Source organism: Ailuropoda melanoleuca, chromosome 8 (genome assembly GCF_002007445.2).
Source record: "Ailuropoda melanoleuca isolate Jingjing chromosome 8, ASM200744v2, whole genome shotgun sequence".
Classification (NCBI taxonomy): domain Eukaryota; kingdom Metazoa; phylum Chordata; class Mammalia; order Carnivora; family Ursidae; genus Ailuropoda; species Ailuropoda melanoleuca.
Genome location: NC_048225.1, coordinates 106,170,518 through 106,190,691, shown reverse-complemented (window position 1 = coordinate 106,190,691; position 20,174 = coordinate 106,170,518).

Genomic DNA, 20,174 nt, shown 5'->3' with positions numbered 1-20,174 from the left:
GTAGCCTACCAGACACTTAGGGGGTGAAGAGAATTGCATCAGTGCATTTGAACCAGACTTAGAAGAAAAACTAATATCAACAAATGTTACTCCCTTAGGTAAGTAATTTAGTCATTAGTCAATGATAAATCGGGTGGAATTCTACCCATTTTGTGGAAACACTTAACCCAAGAAATAATTTCCTATAAAATATCTATCTTTTGGGTAATTGGGTATTTATATAAAGAAATGAAATTCAAACAAGTGTAATTCAAATTGTGATTAAGTTACCCAATATATTTTCTAGTTTAAATAGATTTGGTCATAATGAAAAAAGAAAAAAAAAATCCCTTCTTCCCGCTTCCTATCTCCACCTGCCATTCCAACCTCTACTCCCCAGTTTGGTTCTGGAATAAGCTACCATCACAGTAGCAAGTTAAACAAAGCAAATTGATGAATATATAAATTCAGAACATACCTTTATACCACTATGCTAGAGATTTAACTTTTAAGCACTTTGTGGGTAAATTTAAGAATAAGTGAATTTCAAAAGTTATTTAACCCAGGAAAGGAGAATCAATGACCCAGCACTTTAGTTCATTATATTTGTTCTATCACAAAATATTTTTCCTCTTAAAAATGTCTGATACAGGGGGTGCCTGGGTTACTCAGTCAGTTGAGGGTTGAGCATCTGCCTTCTCAGGTCATGATCCCAGGGTCCTGAGATTGAGCTGCACAAAGGCTTCCTGCTCAGCAGGGAGCCTGCTTCTCCCTCTGCCTCTGCCCCTGCTAGTGCTCTTTCTTGTTCTGCTCTCTCTCTTTCTCAAATAAATAAATAATTTTTTTTAAAAAAAAAAGTCTGATGCAGGAAATAAAGTACTGTCCTTTCCCTCTCCAAAAGCATTACAAAATCTTTAGTCAAGATACTTTGGTGAGTGACTTATACCCAGAATAAATAAAAGTGAGAACCAGTTATTGGCAAGTACCTAAAAGTATTTTTTTTGTTTCTTTCATTTCTTTTTGTTTAAAGTTTTTATTTGAAGTCTAGTTAGTTAACATATAGTATAATATTGGTCTCAGGAGTAAAATTTAGTGATTCATCACTTACATATAATGCCCAGTGCTCTCTTTCATTTCTTGTGGAAATGTGACTGGTGAAGGAACGATGAAAAGAACAAACCTAACCAATAATCTCCATAAATTTATGAGTCATATTATTTATACTTTTTGGAGGAAAAAACTCACCTCTTATACATGGCTAACACTTTAAAATACAGACTATCAGCTCTGATAGTCTCACAATCACCTGATATCTCAAGAGAGAAGTCATATTATCAAGATTATTCACTGTTGTGGGGTGTATTTTCTGTTTATCAAAAGAATATTTATAGCTATATGTTCTTAAATTTTCTCTGAAAGCAAATGTTCCAAGTGAGATGATTATGCTTTGTACATATTGAGGAAAAGAAGATTCTGCATTGCTTTAAAAATCCAGTGAAACCTCAGTAACAATAACTTAAGAAAAACACATTCTAAAGTGAAAATAGCTTTTGACCTTCTACAACATTGTCAGATTTTCAGTAGCAGGAAGAGATCATTATTCTCAGCATGGTGCTGTATATATTGCAAAAGTGCAGTGTCTAAAGAATTTTTTGTAGAAAGCAATTTTGTCATATTATGTGCTTACAAAATTATCCCTTTGGGATGAAAAATCTTTGGTTTGTGAGTTAACTCCTGGTTCACTTGGATTCTAAATCAAAACTGAATATAAAAAACAATGAAAAATAATATAACCCTAAAAAACAGTGAAGCTCAAATGAGTTTTCTGTGTGTGGAAAAGTGTCTTAAAAAGTAGCATTTTAAAGGAGCGCCTGAGTGATGTAGTCCGTTAAGCATCTGCTTTTCGCTCAGGTTTTGGCTCTTGGTTTGGGCTCAGATCAAATGGTCTCAAGATCGTGAGATCCAGCCCAGTGTCAAGCCCCACGCTCAGTGTGGAGTTGGCTTGAGACTTTCTCTCCTTTTCCCTGCCATTCCCACTTGTGCTTTCTCTCTCTCTTTTCCCTCCCCCCCAAAATAAATAAATAAATCTTTTTAAAAAAATAGCATTATAAAAAGGATTCAATTTATTATGATGATCAGTAATAACAATCATCAAAAGAGTCTACTTCGAGATTTTACTATTGCAAGACAATACAATTTTTCAGAAATTTAGGAGTTACAAGATTATCTGAAAGTATCTAGATGTGCAACATGAAAAATTCACTTCACTACAGCTATCATGCAATGATCAGATGCCCCAAAACTGGCAATGTGAATTAAACAAAATTTAATACAAAATAAAGATAACAAGATATATATCAAGTAAGATAACATAACTTCCAAGGCTTTTTGCATATTGCAGTAATACAAGCAATTAAAAATGTAGGGAAAATGTATATCTAAAAATTATATAGAAAAAAACAAGAGGGTTCACTGCAATTTTGTATTTAAACTCTGATGGTATAAATAACATAATATTCTAATTTGCCTAGACTACAGAGGCTCTTAAGAATAAACTTTTGTCCTTACACCTTAGGCATGAATTAGAATTCATGGTCTCTTTGATCTTGCAAACATTCTTATGTATTAAGTGCATATTGATTTCAACGGTAATCAGTTTTCTTTTTTAATGTGTTTGATAACATACATATTTGTGTAGCAAGCAGCCTCTAAGATGCTGCCAATGACCCCAGTCTCCTGGTATTTATTTGAGCCCTTTCGCAATGCCTTCCCCTTAGTATGGGCTAAATATGTTGACTTGCTTCTGAAGAACAGACTATGGCAGGAAAGATGAGATGTCATTTCGGACATTAATAAAAAAATACTATGGCTTCTGTCTTAGGTGCTCTCTCTCATACCCTTGCTTGCTTTCTCTGAAGGAAGGCAGCTGTCAGGCCATGGGTTTGCCCAGTAGTAGAGTGGGCTGCTGTGAGGAGTTTGAAGATTTAAGTGTTGATCAAGATGGAGCTGAAAAGACAGGACCGCAAGACGGCAGTGTTACGTAACAAGTCTTTAGAGCCAGGGCCTAGACAGAGTTGCAGGGTAAGGGGATGTCTCTCCTAACAGGAGACCTTCCAGAAAGAGAGGTGGGGTCACTGCCTAGTAGGAGAGGAGTGCAAGAGAACTCTAGGAGGAACTCCAGGAAATCAGAAAAGATTCTTAGGGATCTAGGTGAGGTCACTCAGCAGCAAAGTGGGGAGACTGGATCAGAAAGCTCCAAAGGCCAGAAGTGGTTTAGGGTCTTTTATAGCCAGGGGATTTGTCTTAAGTATGGCTAGCAGACATTGGGTACAATTTTAATTAGGTATTCAAAAGAGGAAGTCTCTAAATTGCTAAGACAAACAAACAAAAAACGAAAACAAAAACCAAAACCCAAAACAGACTTATTTGAGTTACATTTATGGAAATTGGATGTGTATGAATTTTAGTTTAGTGCCGGTGGATTTTGAGCTGATGGTCATAGCTTTCTGTGAAGTAAACAACCCTGGGCCAATATATAAGCTTTGGCATGTTTATGTAACATCCACTCGATATGAAACTGAGTTTTTCAGCCAACAGCCAGAGGGTACTTGAGGCCTGCCAACAGCCACCTGGCTGAGATTGGAAGCAGATCCATTGCCCATACAAACCTTGAGATAGCATTAGTCCTGGTGAGCAATGTGGTTATGGTGTAAGACCTTGAGTCAAAGACACTCAAGTGAGCTATGCCCCAGTGCCAGGCCCACAGAAACTGTAAGATATTAAATGATGATTGTTTGAGACCACTAAGTTTTGTTTCCCAAACTATTATTAAGAGGATAACCTTATGCTTTCTTCACCTAAAGCACTTTGAGATGTGTAATGCTGATTTAGCAAACAAACAAAAGCAACTTTTGTTGCTACCACTTTTCTGAGTTGGAATAGATCATCACTGAACAGATTTACTAAGACAAATGCTCATTATTGATAATGCAATTGTATATTTTCAGTAAAATGAACTGAAAACTAAATCCTTATTGTGTTATATATATTAGAACAATAATAAATCTTACACTGAAGAAGCTCAAAATACATAATAGATCCACTAAGATACAAACATTTCTTGTCTAATAGACTTTGAAGTTACTATTTTAATTGGTGGGTGGGCTTTCCTGTAAACAGAAAAGTAGGGACCAGCCTCCTTTTATCTCTGCTACTTTCCATAAATTTTCCAAAGTCACCATCCCCATCTCAATCAAGTTTGCATAAGGTGGGAAAAATGGAGGGAAAAAAAAATGGAGAACAATTTCTTAATCACCTTGGCTTAAAAATGCTATATATCACTTCAGCTCTTATTCAGTTGATAAGCTCTGTCAGATCTGAATAAAAATGTAGGTCTGGCAAATACAGTCCTCGGCTAAGCATCCATTTTCCAGACAATAGACTATTGCCAGGAAAGCACACAGATTTGGCCTGCCCTTGTGGATACATATATTTCCAGATACTGAATAGAACATATTTGCCCTTCACCGATAACATCACAAAACGTAACATGATTTAAACTGAGTACAAAAATGTTAAACTTCATGCTAGTATGCCTGATGACAAAGGAATGATATTATTTCACTAATAGAAACATGAAACAAGATCTTTGGGACAATGTTCATCTTTTCATTCAACTTTTAAAATTCAGATATTCTTATATTACATTCTATGAACTTGTATTATTCTCAATTTTTTGTATGCCTAAGTCAAGACAGGAAAATGCCAGTGAAATCAGATGTACGATTTTAGAAACAGACCAAAGTAGAAAGCAGTAAATGCCTCATTAATGACGATGATTTAACAGATTTTTTTTAGCATTTAATGCATACTTAATATAGCTGGGTCATCAAAATTATAGAGTTTAAATTTGAGTTGTACTACTTATTAGATGTGGCATTCTAATATCTCATTACAAGCTTGCAGTTCCAAGAAAATTTATTTTGAAAATGAATCTTACTATTAACACTCTACTATCATCACTTCAGTCCCAAATAAACCAATTGAGAAATACTTTGTAACATTAAGGAACAAATAACATCAATTATATAGAAATTAGATGAAGAAAGGGGCTTCCAGATGGCTCAGTCAATTAAGCATTTGACTCTTGATTTAGGTTCAGGTCATGATCTCAGGGTCCTGGGATCAAGCTCTGAATTGGGCTCTGTGCTCAGGGAAGAGTCTGCTTGAGATTCTCTCTCTGCCTCTCCCTCTGCTCCCCTCACCCCATGCTCCTGTGCACGCTCTCATGTTCTCTCTCTCAAATAATAAATAAATAAGTAAATCTTTTTAAAAAATTAGATGAGGAGGGAAGAATTAACCACCCATTTTATTAGGGCAGCATTGTTCTTGTAACAAATTCAGGTAAAAATACTGTAAGAAAAGAACATAAATACAAAAATGCTTAACAAAACTTTAGGAAATTGAATAAAAAAATACATAAAAAGGTTAATCATGAGGACCAAGTAGGATTAATCCTAATTATTCAAGTCTGGTTCAACATTTGAAAATCAATTAGTAAAATTAAACTTATTAATAAAACCTTATTAACAGAATAATAAAAAAGGACTGTAAGATTATAATAATAGAAATTAAAAAGTATTAAAGTATTCAACCAATTCCACATTTATTCATGATTTAAACTCTCTGAAAACTAGTAATAAAAGGGGACTCCATTAACTTAATAAAGAGTTCCTTCAAACCCCTATGGCTAGCATACTTAAAGTGTAACACTGAATACTTTTCTCCTGGGCTCTCTCAGCTACTCAGCATTGTCCTGAAAGTCTAGCTAGTACAATAAGACAAAAACAATGAAAACTGTACAGATCGGAAAGGAAAAATGAAAACTCTTTTTATTCACAGAAGACGTTATTTTCTATGCAGAAAATTACAAAAATTCTGAGGGGACAAAAAATTGAGTTTGGAGAAGGGGCAAGATATATAGTAAATATACATAAATCAAATGTATTATTTTGTATCAAAAATGCACAGGATCAGGATGTTGAAAACTAAAACACTAATGAAATAATTCACAGAAAATCTAAATAAATGGAAAGATATAGTGTGCTCATGGATTAAAACAGTCAAAATTGTGAAGAAGTTAATTCCCCCAGTTTCAATTTTTAAAATCAGAATAATCCCTATCAAAAATCACAGCATGAATCTTTGTAGTTATCAATTGGTTATTTTAAAATTTATGTAGAATAGCCAAGGACCTAGATGAGTCCTCAAAAACTTCTGAATAAAAAGAATGAATTTGGAGAATTAGCATTACATGATCTCAAGACTTATTATAAACTACATTAATCAAGAGAGTGTGGTATTGGCAAAATGGTAGGCAGATTCATCTAAGAAACTGAAGAGAGAACCTAAAATTAGACACAGAAAAAATAGGCAATTCATTTTCAACATATAGAAAGACAAAGTAGTGAAAAGTCACTTTAACAAGTGGTACTAGAACTACCGGATGTACGTGTGCAGAAAAAATTAAACAACATTATCTCACAACTAAACCAAAAGTCATTCAAAAAGAATCATAGATCTAAATGTAAAATATAAAGCTATAAAGATTATGGAATAAAACAGGAGAAAATATGCATGACCTTGGGTTTGGGGATTAGTTTTTTTTAAATACAATAAGATAAATATAATCCATGAGAGAAATTAATGACAAATAGGGTGATGAAATTTTAAACTTTTGCTTTGCAAAAGACACTGTCAAAAGAATGAAAAGATAAGATGTACACCGAGAAAAATATTTGCAAATCATATATCTGACAAAGGACGCATCCACAATAAAGTAAGAACTTCCAAACTCAACAATAAGAACACGACCCCCTTTTCTTTTTAAATAAGCAAAATGGTTGAACACGCACTTCACCGACAAACATATATGGATGACAAATAAATTCCCCCCTCCCCGGGAGCTCATTTTTCATCAGGGAACTTGAAATTAAAACCATAATGAAATATTGTTAGAATGGCTGATATCCAAAAACCTGATAATATCAAATATGTTGAAGAGATGCAGAGCAACAGAAACTTTCATTAATTACTAGTGGAAATGCAAAATGGTACAGTCACGTTGGAAGGTAGTTTATTAGTGTCTTATAAAGTTAAAAATACACTTAATCACTTGGGCCTGGAAACTTCACTTCTAGTTATTAATCCCAGTGAATCGAAAATTTGTTTCATGCAACTCTCAGCATGAATGCTTAGAGCGGCACTATTCATAATCACCAAAAAAGAAAGCAACTTAGAGGGGAACATCCTCACCATAACAACAACAAAAACCTTTCTTTTTTAAAAAATAATAATATTTTTTATTATATTATGTTAGTCACCATACAGTACATCCCTAGTTTCTGATGTAAAGTTCCATGATTCATTACTAGCATATAACACCCAGTGCACCATGCAATACGTGCCCTCCTTAATACCCATCACCAGCCTATCCCATTCCCCCACCCTCCTCCCCTCTGAAGCCCTCAGTTTGTTTCCCAGAGTCCATAGTTGAAATAAGTCAAGCAGAGAAAGACAATTATCATATGGTTTCACTCATTTATGGAAAATAAGAAGTAGGAAGATCGGTAGGAGAAGAAAGGGAGAAGAAAGGGGGAGTAAACAGAAGGGGGAATAAACCATGAGAGACTATGGACTCTGGGAAGCAACAAAAACCTTTCTAAAACAAATGATTGCTACAGCAAGTTTACAGAATACAAGGTTAACATACAAAAGTTAATTGCTTTCTTATAAACCAACAATGAATACTTGGAATTTGAAATTAAAAACAGTATCATTTATATTAGTAGCTTCTTCAAATGAAATACTTAGGTATAAATTTAACATGATATACACAGACTGTATGAGAAAAACTACAAAATTCTAAAGAAAGAAATCAAAGAACGTCTAAGTAAATGGAGAAATATTCCATGCACAATGGATAAGAAGACTCAATATTGTTAAGACATCAGTTCTAACTTGATCTCAGATTCAGTGCAATCCCTATCAAAATCCCAGAAAGTTGGTTTGTGGATATTGACAAAGTGATTGTAAAGTTTATATGGAAAGACAAAAGACCCAGATTGAAGAAGAAGCACAATACTGAAGAAGAAACACAAAATGTCAGAACTGATACTATCTAGCTTTAAGACTTAATGTAAAGCTTATGCAATCAAGAGAGTGTGGCATTGTTGAAAGAGTAGACAAATAGAACAATGGACCAGAATAGAGGGACCAGAGACACTCACATAAATATAGTCAACTGATATTTGATAAAAAAAAAAAAACAAAGGCAATTCAATGAAGAAAGATAACCTTTTCAAGAAATAGTCTTGGAACAACTGGACATCAACATGCAAAAAAAAAAAAGCATCTAGACACACTATACTTTTCACAAAAATTAACTAAAAGTGAATCACACCTAAATGTTAACTGCAAAGCTATAAAACTCCTAGAAGAAAATCTACATGACCTTGGGTTCTATGATGAGTTTTTAGATAGAACACCAAAATCATAATACATGAAAGAAAAATAGTAAGTTTGACTTCATTAAAGTTAAAAACTTCTCCTCTGCAGTTAATTACATTTAATTACTTAAAAGTAAAATCTTCCCACTGTTAAGGAAACTAAAAGACAAGCCACAGACTGGTAAAATATCTATCTATTGGTAGATAGGTAGATATAGATACAGATCAGATATAGATATAGGTATTTGCTCATCACCTGTAACATGCCAAAGGGACAGAGGAACCAACCTTAAAGAGCTCCAATGGCCAAAACAGGAGCAATTTGAGCAATGAAAGAAACAACTGGATTATAACCAGTTAAAAAAGAAACAACAACCCCAAATGGAGTCATTTCCCTCATCCCCCCACCCATGGCAGCATACCAAGATTTCAGTACAGTTTTCCCCTATCCCAAGAATGTGACCCTTCAAAAGTCAATCTGAAATTTCCTGATCAACCCTGATGAGGTAATCTGCAGGAATGGTAAAAAAAACTTGTGTTCCCTTCCCCCTAAAAAGAAGATGTCCTGGCCAGAAACAATCCTCTTCTTTTCTTTTACCAATAACTCCTTGCCCCACTCTCCTGCTTCCATTTTGTATAACTCCTCAGAGCATTTCTGGACTACCTAAACTGCGTGCTGCCCAATCCATACATCACTTAATAGAACCAATTAGATCTTCAAATTTACTTGGTTGAATTTTGTTGAGCAGATTAGAAGATTAAAATAAATGTGCACAAGTCCATACAGGCATAAATTCATATTTGAATAAATAAATAGGGGGAAATGGATAAATCTTCCATTTTTCAAAGAATAAAAGTAGATATTTTTAGATATTTATTTAGTAGGACGTAATCCTCTCTCTTTATGTATTGGCTGAACTTAGTGGCTCATATCCAAAAAATAGAATATGGAAAAAGGAAAGTAGATTTTTGGTCGATAAACATGACAGACACTGCCTTGACCAAGTGACCAAAGTAAACATTGTCAATGAAAATACATGCTGATATCATGCACTCACTGATGTAAGGAACAATGTACTTTGATTCTGTGGTATTCCCCACCAAAACCTGTAAAACTGACTGAGACAATCAAAAGTATCAGGGTCATAAAAAAGCTGAGAAACTGTCAGAGATTTGAGGAGTCCGAGGAGATACCATGACTAAATGTAATGTGGTTTCCTACATCTGATACTGGAACAGAAAAAGGGCATTAGTGGAAAAACTGGTGAAATCCAAAGGAAGTATGGAGTGTGGTTTATAATAATATGCCAACATCCATATTTCAATTTTAACAAATGTACCATAGATACGAGTAAAATTAACATGTAGGGAAGTTGGGTAAAATGTAAATATGACTATCATATTATCTTTGATACTTCCCTCTAAATCTAAAATTATTCCAAAATAAAAATTTTATTTACAAAAAAAAAAGCCAGAAACAAAACATGCATTACCTTTGAAAATTAATTAGGGGTTTTTTTTTTTGCAGTTTTCAACAGAAGCAATTAAATTTTTTGCCGAGTTTTCAACAGACACAATGGAAGACAAAGACAATGTAATTACATTTTAAAGCTCTGTGCGAAAGAAAAAAATCTACTGATCTAGAAACCTATAATCAATTTTAAAAAATCCTTCAAAACTGAAAGTGAAATAATGACATTTTCAGGCCAAAAAAAGAACTACACAGAAATATTAGAGTTCTTCAGGCTGAAAAAAATGCCAGATGGAAGCACAGAATTGCTAGAAGAAGTCAAGAGCACAGAAAAGGATTAAAATGAGAATAAATATAAGAGAATCTGAACTGTTTAATGCAATAATAATACAAATATTTAAAAGTAAAATATGATAAAAAAAATAGCACAGAATGTAGAATGAATAAACCAAATTAAACTGTTAAATTGTTTTAAATCTTGTTGATTAGAGAAGTCATAAATGCACCATTGCAGTGTATACTGTAATAAATTGATGCTTATTTCAATTGAAAGTAACTTAAGTGAAAAAATAAATATATAGTAACATATGAAACAGGAAAATATGTAATTCCTTTCAAAATATACTTGAGAACTTCCACTTTTCACCATACGGAGTAAATATACCTTGCTTGAACTCCCATCATAAACACGAAGAGAACAGAACAAAATATATGATACTAACTTTTTTTTTTTTGAAACTGGCCAATAAACAGTGTCTGACCATAAAGTCTGGGGGAAAAGGACACGTGAAACAAGATTGGTAATGTCCCTCAGATTTCTGCCTGAAGACATTGCCTGTACCGTAGCACAAGCATGGTGAACCCATGCAGAGGTGGCAGTCATATTGAGTTATGAAGATAGAAATTGCAATCTTGGGAGACTGAGGCAGCTGGAATCTGTAGTGTAGAATAATAAAGAAGGTGGAGGTATGTAGAGAAAATTTGCAAAAAGAAATCTTCATAGGCTACTCCTCAAGAAATTTGCTGATTACTAAACCATAAATCTGAGGGTGAAACTCCATGAGATGAGGCAAAAAGACAGTTGTCAGCTACACAATTCCCAGAACTCAAAAGTTGACCGAGTACTGGCCAGTGAGCAGAGAGTTGTCTTATTGAGCATTGAACCTACCAGTAGTAATAGGAGAAGAAGGACTAAAATATTCATAGATTAAAAGCTATTCTAGACCTGTCTTTACAAAGCTTAAAATCAGATTGAAAGTGACCAAACTGATTTGAAAGTAACTTAATTGCTTGCCATTAAAAAAAAAAATCAACATTCTATCTAGAAACCCATAATGTAACATTCATGGTATGCAATATTCTTTCAAAAGTTGCTAGATGCAAAGTAACAGAAAAGTGTAACCCACAAGCAAGAGAAAAATGAGTCAATAGAATCAGACCTAAACAAAAGAGAGATAATAAAAATGGAAGACAAACATGTCAAAACATCTTAAATAGAAGTATTGAAGAAAAATATAAACTTAATGAGGGAAAAAAGAACTTCTAAGGCTGTAAAACTCAGTATCTGAAATAAAAAATTTACCAGAAGTGCTCAATACCAGGTTAGAGAATGAGTAAGAAAAATTTAGTGAACTTGAAAATATCTCTTCCCCAACTCCAGACAGTTGAAGCAGGGAAACAAAAATTAAAAAGAGGGAAAGAAAGAAAGAAAGGATGAAGAAGAGAGAGAGAGAGAGAGGAAAAGGAAAGCAGGCAGGAAGGAAGAAATGCAGGAAGACAGGAAGAAAAGAAAATGTAGGAAGAAAGGAGAAAGGAAGGAAGGGAGGGAGGGAGGAAGAAGGAAGGAAGAAAGGGACAGACATTTTTTGTGGGGTAATATCACGTGAAATACCACATATATTGGAATCCAGGAAAAAACAGGAGGGGATAAAAAATATTTAAATAAGATGTGAAGGAATAGTAGCTAAATAATAAAAATTGATGAACATTATAAACCCACAGATCCAAGAAACTGGTAGAAAAATAAACTAAGTCTTTTAGAAATATAGTGTCTCTGTGTCCTGGGAAGAGAAGAGAGTATATTTGTCTTAGGAAAAGGAGAAAGAATGAATGTTTTCAGTCTTAGAGTGTCTACCACACTGCACAAAAAGATATCCTTACATTTCTTTAATAAAAGATCCTACTAACTCCCATATATTCATCAATGGAAAGTAAGGAATCAAAAAGAAAAAAAGATCATGGGGACCCTGTGTGGCCTAGTCGGTGAAGCATCTGACTCTTGGTTTCGGTTCAGGTGGTGATCTCAGGGTTGTGAGATGAGCCCCACCATCCAGCTCCATGGTCAGCACCAAGTCTGCTTAAGATTCTCTCTCCCGGGCTCTTGGGTGGCTCAGTCATTAAGCGTCTGCCTTCAGCTCAGGGCGTGATCCCAGAACGCTGGGAGCCTGCTTCTTCCTCTCTCACTCCCCTTACTTGTGTTCCCTCTCTTGCTGGCTCTCTCTCTGTCAAATAAATAAATAAGATCTTTAAAAAAAAAAAAAAGATTCTCTCTCCTGCCCCACCACCACCCCTTTTTCTCTCTCTCTAAGAAGTAAATAAATAAATCTTAAAAAAAAAAAATTCTCTCTCTTCCTCTCCCTCTGCTCTTCCCCCACCCTGTTTGCTCTCTGTTTCTCTCTTAAGAAAAAAAAAAAGATCTGAATCAATTCATAAAAACAAAAAGAAACAAAAATGCTTTTAAAAAACAAAGAAAAATATTCCATCCCTTGCAAGTTGAAACAAGTAAAAATTTTTGACCACAAAATGGACATAGTTTGATTTTGTTGTTTTGGTAGTTATGTGACTGATGATATTCAACCTTACCTAATTTTTTGGAATAAAGGTACAGTTACATAGGTTTTGTGAACATAAATTTATAGTTATCATAAGATGCTACAGAAATCTAAGGACAAATTGATACAAATCATTAACAGTCAACAAAAAATAATTATCTTATTATATATGTGCCGGAGATGGTTAAGAGTAGTCTTTTTAGGGGCACCTGGGTGGCTCAGTCATTAAGAATCTGCCTTCAGCTCAGGGCGTGATCCCGGAGTCCTGGGATCGAGCCCCACGTCAGGCTCCTCCACTGGGAGCCTGCTTCTTCCTCTCCCACTCCCCCTGCTTGTGTTCCCTTTCTCTCTGGCTGTCTCTCTCTCTCTGTCAAATAAATAAATAAAATCTTAAAACAAAAAAAAAGAGTAGTCTTTTTATCCGCCTTCTTGCTGGCCACAAAATAAAAATATCATCTACATTAGATGTTTGTCATCTCATGATCCAATATATACAACTTGTATTTAGATTTTCTTCTAAACCTTGCTATTTGGGTATTTATAAAAGGCTATATTGAGATTTAGCATTTATAAAAGGCTCTATAAATATCTTCTGTATGGACAATGGCATATCCATTAATACACTATTTCATTTCGACTTATGCATTTTTCAAATGCTTTGCTCTTTTGAACCAGGTCCCAGAAGTGTCAGGGTCAGACTGCTCCCCTCTGGATATTTATGTTATATAATATATATAAGATATTGCATATAACATGAAGTTAGAAATAGAGAACATTTGCCCAATTAATGTTCATTAAATGTCAGCTACTTACCAGTTTTTAAGAGAATATAACTGTCCTTAGTAAAATTTATTCTATGTCTCTGAGAGATTAGTTCATGAAATACTCTTCCATGGGGATTGCTACATTTTAATTAGAACTGTGATAACTGATCTTAGTCTTGGGATAAATCTGCTTTAACTTCACCTATTTTTAAATTGCTTCCACAGGCAGAAGCTCGCGTCATCTTAAAAGTACCTTGTTATTTCAGCAGCGAATGTCTTAATAAGCCCATTTAAAATATACTGAAACTGAGGTCAATAGATTAATATGAAATAAATCTGTTATGTTATGTTCATCCTCTTAATTCAGTATTCTTTCCACTTATGGCAATGATTTATGGATTGCCTTCATCACAGCCTAGGGTTATGGATGGAGTACAAAAACACTAATAAGCATGTTTTGTATCTCTGAATACCACTGATTATAATATAGATGTGTTGTGAAACACACATGACTGCTGGATTCCAGAATGACTAGAAGTGGAAGAATGTCTTTAATGTTCTACTGAAATTTAAAATAAATACTTGCAGGTTTAATAAGCTGTCAGTACAGGATTGGAACTAGAAGTGTATTTATTCATATTTCATCTCATTCTTTACACTTCACTGCATTTAAACATGTAGGGAATCACAGAGTTGAATTGCCCTGATAAGCTTATACTAATTTCCCAATAGCAAATTAGTTATGTATATGTATGCAAACAGAATGGTGTTTGATGGTTTAACTATAATTAGCAGTGGGCTATTATACCAAATGGTATATAAATAAAGAAAATATGCTAAATATTATAATGTTCTAATATATTCAATAACCCTTATATGCATTCAGGATAAAAAAATATATCCCCAATATACATATATATCTGTATATTTATATAAAATATGTAAAATTTACAATTGATATTAATAAATACTGATTGATAGATTGATATAGTTCGTTATAGATTTGTATAACAAAAAATAAATTTTATGAAGTATGTATTCTTATATTCATTACTTTTTAATTAATTTCACACTTTATTCTTTCATGTTCAGAAGGGAACAAAAAATATAAAAATCTAAAGATCTTCATTTCATTTTGCATTTTCATTTCACTTGCTTTGCTTCCATATGATCTTATCCAGGAAAATATCACAGATAAAAGATCACCAATGATTTCACGATCATAAGTATTCTAATGAAAAAGGAATGTAAATGAGGCTCATTGATACTGAATAGTGAATAGATTCAGAAGAATAAAAATATCGAATAGGTCATGAGAAGTACCTTGAAACCTGATCTACACATAGTATCCACTCCTAATTGCTGCATCTCTGAAAAAAATGTGTGTATGAAATGTTCAGGTTTGGACAGAGACAACTTTATCGCTCATAATTCAAGGATTTATAATTGTGTTGGGAATTCCCTGGTACAGAATGCCTTTGATGTGCATAGTGTTGAAGTAGTTTTGAAAAAGGTACATGGAACAGAAAATAACAAAGAAGTTAAAGAATATTTTTTAAAATATTTGAGGCATATCATTTCATTTCAGATTTTCAAATTAGAGAGTATAATTAGGATAAAACTGAAATCCCCAGTATCTAAAGTGATACCAAAAAAAAAAAAAAGTCAAGAAAGTTTGTTTTGACCAATAAATCAACAGTTTTTATTGCATTTTAGAAAATAACTGATGCATAATTGGTCAATTTTCAAAAATAGGCAGGTTTTTTGGTTGTTGTTTTTTCTTTTCTTTTCTTTTCTTTTCAAGATTTTATTTATTTATTTGACAGAGTTCGAGACAGCCAGTGAGAGAAGGAACACAAGTAGGGGGAATGGGAGAGGAAGAAGCAGGCTCATAGTGGAGGAGCCTGATGTGGGACTCGATCCCATAACGCTAGGATCACGCCCTGAGCCGAAGGCAGACGCTTATCCACTGTGCCACCTAGGCGCCCTTTTGGTGGTTGTTTTAAAGTTCGGATTCATAGTACTGAGACATTCCAAATGAATCGNTTATTTGACAGAGTTCGAGACAGCCAGTGAGAGAAGGAACACAAGTAGGGGGAATGGGAGAGGAAGAAGCAGTCTCATAGTGGAGGAGCCTGATGTGGGACTCGATCCCATAATGCTAGGATCACGCCCTGAGCCGAAGGCAGACGCTTATGCACTGCGCCACCTAGGCGCCCTTTTGGTGGTTGTTTTAAAGTTCGGATTCATAGTATTGAGACATTCCAAATGAATCAACCAGTCAGTTAGGAACTATAAGGATTGGCATGAAAGCATTATGTACTTCTTGTGCAAATATAGTTCAGAAACTTGAACTAGACAGATTCGGAGGGAAATAAAATAATTACTCTTCTTTATGGTACTACCAATGATGATATAAAGCTTTATAGTCTCATTCCTAGTTTGCCAAAGCCTACATCATTATAATTGCTAAAGTAATTTCAAGAAAAATAAGTATTCTAAATTTTCTAAATTTCAAGAAATATAAGCTCTCTAAGTCAGAGTGAAAGGCAGTGTGGTGGAATAAAACAATTAGAGAAAGAGAGAGAGTGCGTGTGTGTGTGCATATGTGTGTGTGTGTGTGTAAATTTGAGCCTAATGCAGAATTTGACTTTCATCTCCATCACTCATTTACGTTACTTAATTTCTTTGGAGGACAGTTTTCTTCTCCCTAAAATGTATTGATAATACATACCTTGCATTAGGAGATGCAAAGTCCTTTGCTCAATGTCGGCACAATAAATGCTATTGATTATTTTTAACACAGNGCTAAAGTAATTTCAAGAAAAATAAGTATTCTAAATTTTCTAAATTTCAAGAAATATAAGCTCTCTAAGTCAGAGTGAAAGGCAGTGTGGTGGAATAAAACAATTAGAGAAAGAGAGAGAGTGCGTGTGTGTGTGCATATGTGTGTGTGTGTGTGTAAATTTGAGCCTAATGCAGAATTTGACTTTCATCTCCATCACTCATTTACGTTACTTAATTTCTTTGGAGGACAGTTTTCTTCTCCCTAAAATGTATTGATGATACATACCTTGCATTAGTAGATGCAAAGTCCTTTGCTCAATGTCGGCACAATAAATGCTATTGATTATTTTTAACACAGCAAGTTACTTGGAAAAATTAGTAAAGTTATTCAATTCTTAAAAACTCAGAATTATGCAATCATTTACATTTAGTAAAATTCTGTTTATAATTGATCTTATTAATATATGAAAAGCAATTTATAAAGTCATAGGTATCACTCTTTTATTAAATATTTTCTGAATGTTTTATATATTTTGTATCCATAGGAAATACAAATGCTAAAGCAACACGATATTCAAGAGATAGCACATAGCAAATTGCCTATAGTAAGTATCTATTCTTAGATACTCAAATTCCACAGTAATTTAGAATTTTTGAAGGTGGTTTCACAATATGAGCTGTACAGTTCTGATTATGTTTCTGGTCTATTCTTCTGCTCTCTCCCCCACATATACTCTGTTCCAGCCATTATATATTATTTCCATTTCTCCTAATAACTGTGCCTTTAATTATGCAGCTCTTTGGCTGGGAATGCCTTTCTTTACTATAGACTGTAAGTTATTAAGAGGCAGGAATCATTCTCTGGCTTTTAAGGGCTCTAATGCTCACTGTATGTCAAGTACATCATAATATCTGTAGAAAGAATAAATGTCCATCAGAATTCCTCCTTATTTCTCAAGACTTGTGTCAAGACAAGTTCAAAATTCTTCCTTGGTGAATCATGTTGAACATTTTACAGCCATCTGCAGAATTATATACCTCATCCTTTGAGCTTCCAAAACATCCCATGTTTGCAGCTAGTTAAAGTTTAAGATCAACAGTCTTTTCAAAAATGAGTAGAGAAAAGGGAGAAATGGCATTAACCTCTTTGAACTCTATCTAAAATAATATTTTAATAATACACATAGTAATTATCAGATTCACCATTCCATAGCCCTGAAGATGTTAGTACAATATTGGTGATGTGGTCTGTAATAAATCATGATTGTCCTTGAATTCAAACTCATCTTATGTAAATTATGAAAACCTGCCATAACGGTTCTACAAGGATTTGTATGAAACCATGGTTTTATGATACATTGAGAAAATTCAGATAGACCAGTAACTGTAGAGTTCAAACAATAAAAACCAAGTAATACCTATGGATTTTGAATAGATTTCCAGGCATCACCCTTTCTTTAAAAAAAAAAAAGAAAACAAATAACCAATTAATGATAGCAAGTTATTAGAAGGAAAAAGAAAAAACAAAGATTATAGAAATACAGCAAGTGGAAGGAAAATAGCAAAATAAGAAAATAAAATAAATGATTATCTAATAACAAAGCTGTTTAAGGTTTATTTTAAGCAGAATTTAAAACAGAACACAACAGATCCTGAGTTTCCTGCTTTTCTAGGAGTGTAATAATAAACAAACATAACAATGCTTTTCTAGGTATAGAAAGGGCACCAAAACAGTTGTTTTTAAATTTATGTGCATTGCACATTTTGCAAAAAATTGTCTCATTACCAGTTTTAGATGAGAAATGGGAAGTAAAATATTCCTGGTGCTTAAAATCCTCTATTATTCTCTTTGTTTTGCTCTTGACTGCATTAGCAACATGTCCCATTTTATTATCATCAGCTTCTATTTTTAAAAAATGCTGTCCAGAGTCTGTCATCGTTGGTCTTAGGGTTTTCCAAAATGATTTATATCATGTTTGCTTCCCTTCTGTGAGCTTTATGGTTGTTTCCTTCTTTCACTGTGATTTTTTTTGTAGTATAGAGCAAACAGCCTCAAAATAATCTGAGATGTTGTAGCTGTAGAGGATTAGTAGATCATTTTAGCCTCTGTTTTCTTTCTGTAGCCTGCAATTATATTTTTAACCATAAATTTGTTTATATGGTGATAGGGAAGAAGTGAGAGAAGAGCCAATTATTTATCAAACATTTTTTTGCAGTAGTTTTGAGGGACCCTCCCTTAATTTTCCACGTGAAAATAGCTTTCCTGAAACAGAAGTGAATTACAGTGTGGAAATTGTCGAAAATTCCAGATCTGTTTAATTCAATAAAGTCCTAAACCTGGCTCTTCCTAAATAATTTGCTATTTGGTTCACTAGTCCACAAACTTTATGCCTAACACTACACTTTAACTCTCTCCTAGTGTCTCGACCTTATAGATTTTCTATAACTGATGTTTCCAGCTGTAAGCATTAAAATATAGTCAGCTAATTAAATAAGAGTGTTAAAATTAATTTAGCATTTCTTTTTTTTTTACCTCAACTTCTTTTTTTTTTTTTTTACTTTTTTTCCTATCTTGAATTTTCTGTTTGTTTTTGCTTTGTTTTGTTTGCAGTGAGTATTATAGCTTTGAGGCTAATAGATAAAACTGGAATGGACTTGAAATTGATAAGTGGAAATTACTTTATGCAAGTCCTAAATTATTAAACAACTGTCATTAGCAAGAGTATATTCCCCAAATCATGTATACATTCATTTATTGGTCCATCCATTCATTTAATAAACATGTCTTGAGTAATTTTTCCAGTCACTGTGTTTTGAATAATGGACTGATAGGAATTTTATTTCACCTCATCTATCCCTGCCTTAAATGTAATATTTTAAGATGTGCAAATTTTAGAATAGTAATTTCCTATTTTTGTATGAAATGTTGAAATATTTAGAGTTGCATTAAAGGCTTATTTCAATCCATGATACGCACTCCCAGCTTACATCACTTTCATGTTGCCACAACAGTAATCCAATAATCTAGACGTTTTTAAGATCATTAAACTTGAGTTAAGTCAACAAAAACTGGCTATGGTTTTTGGTGCTATTGTAAATGGGATGGATTCCCTAATTTCTCTTTCTTCACTCTCATTTTTCATGTATAGAAATGCAACTGATTTCTGAGCATTGATTTTGTATCTTGCCACATTACTGAATTGCTCTATAACTTCTAGTAGTTTGGGGGTGGATTCTTTTGGGTTTTTCATATAGAGTATCATGTCATCTGTGAAGAGAGACATTTTGACTTCTTCCTTGCCGATTTGGATACATTTATCCCTATTTGTTGTCTGATGGCTGTTGCAAGGACTTCTAGCACTATGTTGAATAATAGTGTCGAGAGTGGGCATCCTTGTCGTGTCCCTGATCTTCAGGGAAAGGCTTCCAGCTTTTCCCCATTGAGAATGATATTTTCTGTAGGCTTTTCATAGATGGTTTTTATGAGATTGAGAAATGTACCCTCTATCCCTACACTCTGAAGGGTTTTAATCAGGAAAGGATGCTGTATTTTGTCAAATGCTTTTTTTGCATCAATTGAGAGGATCATATGGTTCCTGAGTCTTTTCTGGTTGATATGATGTATCACGCTGATCGATTAGCGAATGTTGAACCACGCTTGCATCCCATGGATGAATCCCACTTGGTCATGATGGATAATCCTTTTAATGTACTGTTGGATTCTATTAGCCAGGATCTTGTTGAGGATTTTGGCGTCCATATTCATTAGGGAAATCGGTCTGTAATTCTCCTTTTTGAGGGGGTCTTTGCCTGGTTTGGGGATCAAGGTAATATT